Source organism: Pyrgilauda ruficollis, unplaced genomic scaffold (assembly GCF_017590135.1).
Source record: "Pyrgilauda ruficollis isolate IOZ18807 unplaced genomic scaffold, ASM1759013v1 scaffold157, whole genome shotgun sequence".
Taxonomy (NCBI): Eukaryota; Metazoa; Chordata; class Aves; order Passeriformes; family Passeridae; genus Pyrgilauda; species Pyrgilauda ruficollis.
In genome coordinates, this window is record NW_024514432.1 from 636,203 (window position 1) to 638,569 (window position 2,367).

Genomic DNA, 2,367 nt, shown 5'->3' on the forward strand with positions numbered 1-2,367 from the left:
CTATAAATCCCCTCAATTAGGTGCTTCAAACAGCACTGCAGCCTTTTCCCTGATATATGGGGAAGGAATTATCTTCATATCCCTGGCAACCAATTCCTTAACTAAAAATGCTTAGTGTTCACTTCTGCCTTCCCTGCATCACCTCACACTTAAGGTGACACACCTGAACACACCTGCTCACACCTGAGCAGAGCATGGCCATCCCACACGTCCTACTTGGTGGCTGTGGGCACGCTGTGATGGTGAAAGACAATCCTTGGTCTTTATGTGAGAATGAGGTCTCTGATACTTCCCATTGCAAGGTCCCTTCTGTCCCCTGGGTGCACTAAGCCCTGAGCAGCCCCCAAAACCAAAGTTGTTTTGTGACCAGGAGCCATGCCCTAGACCTGCAATGGTAGAAGGTGTCCCATGGCAGGGGGTTGGGACTGCATGATCTTCCAATTCAAATCATTCCATGATCCTATGATGCACTCAGTTGAATCCAGGATGCTCAAAGTTATTGGGAGCAAGCTTTCTCAAGCCATTTTTAGAAAATTCTGCATTTTCCATGGGCTGATTGAAGTGAGAGGTAACACAAGGGTGGCTCTGGAGCCTGTCTCATCCCATACTTGTCACGGGAGGGATGTTAAGAGACCTCAGAAACAAAAAGTTTCCTGAATTTACCAGAGCTTTATATATTTTCAGATTTCTTTGCCAAAGCAGTGACACAATTAATTTAACCCAGCTAATGCCAGAAGATTTATGTCTGTGTTGTTTATTCCCCTTAATTACTGGTCTGGGAACATTTACCCTTTGGGGGCCAGGATGGGTCACTGGGTGCCCCCACACGCTGGGGCACAGCCCTGGCCAGTCCTTCTGCCTTGGTCCTGCAGCTCAGGGAGGACCTTGATCCCCTCCTGCCCTCTCAGGTGCTCCAGAGACAAAGAGCAGCTCAGTGAAGATGGATGGAGGCTGTAGCCATGAATTCATCAAGAAACACTGCCCTCCTATTGATCCATTTGCAACCTGCTGTGGTCTGCAGCCATTCCCAGAGGCAGAGGCTGCAGCTGGGAGTGCGACCCAGCACCCCATGAGAGGCTGGTGGTGGATGAAGCATCATCAGCTAAGGGAAATATCACACCCCTGGATGGTGGTCCCATGGCAATGTTTTCCAGCATCTCCCCTCCCAGCAGTATCTCATGGATCCTTATTTCTTCAAGGAAAGAAGGAAGCACAGCATGTTGTCTCTCTATCTGCCCCGGGTCACCTCAGGCTGATGGAGCTTGGCTCACTCCCAGGATAGGCGCAGCACCCGCAGCTGGGGCACCCCCTAAACCTCAGTGAGTACAGAAGGCATGTTCTGAAACTGCCCTGGCATGGGGGAGCAGGTTTAACCCAGCCACAAATTCATCCAACTCAGGGATGGACCCAATCCTGACTATGGCAACCCCAAGAGACAGGGGTGTGTGGAATCCCTCCCCAGGAGACCAGGGAACGGCTGCCAGGGGACTGCAGGAGCTGAGACACAGAGGTATGACAGGACACCCTTTAAAGCCTGAGGGTTATGCTAGGGGAGAAGGGAAATGTCATTGTCCAAGACCTCAGGAGCATCATCTAGGCTCTCCCACACCACCGTCCCCCACCCTCCCCAGGACACTTGTCCTCCCCCTTCTCTATCAGTTCAAGCCCCCCCTGCTCCTGCCCCATCACCTCTGCCCCTCCCAGCCTACGGGACAAAGCGCCATGTCAGCAGCACTCCACCTCCTCCGGGTGCGCCCTTACGATCAAACACCCCCGCACAGCCCTCTGTGTCAAAGACCTGCATCCACCTGCCCCACATCCCCGTCCTTCCCTCAGGAGCATCTCCCTCACAAGGCAGGGCTGAAACCCCTTCCACCCCATCCCTGTGGAAGAGAAAAGGGGCTCTGCCCTCCCTTCGTGTTCACCATCCGTTTTGCAAAGGGGCTGCAAAGGCTGACAGGGGAAACCTGGGGGTAACTGGGAAACTTGTCCCAGTTCCTCTGACACAGCCCTGGAGCGAAATGCCCAAATGCATAATACCCACTCATCCCCTCATCCCCGGCAAATCGCATCCCCAAACCTTTTGCAGACACCAGGGAAGCCCCTAGGCTCCGCAGGAGAGACCGCACAGCGTCTGCACGATGGGAGTGAGAGGGGTGGAGAGAGAAACCCCCCTCCAAGGAGAGCCGGGAGGGCGGTCCCTGGGCCGGTGGGAAGTTTCTGCTGCTGAAGATGCTGAGGGAGGGAAGGAGAAGGGGGGGGGGAAATCAAATCGAGTTGGAAGGCACCAGGGAGGTGGGGAAAGGAAAAGGGGAGGAGGGAGAGGAGGAGGGAGAGAAGGGGGAGTGGGAGGCTGGTGAGGAGAGA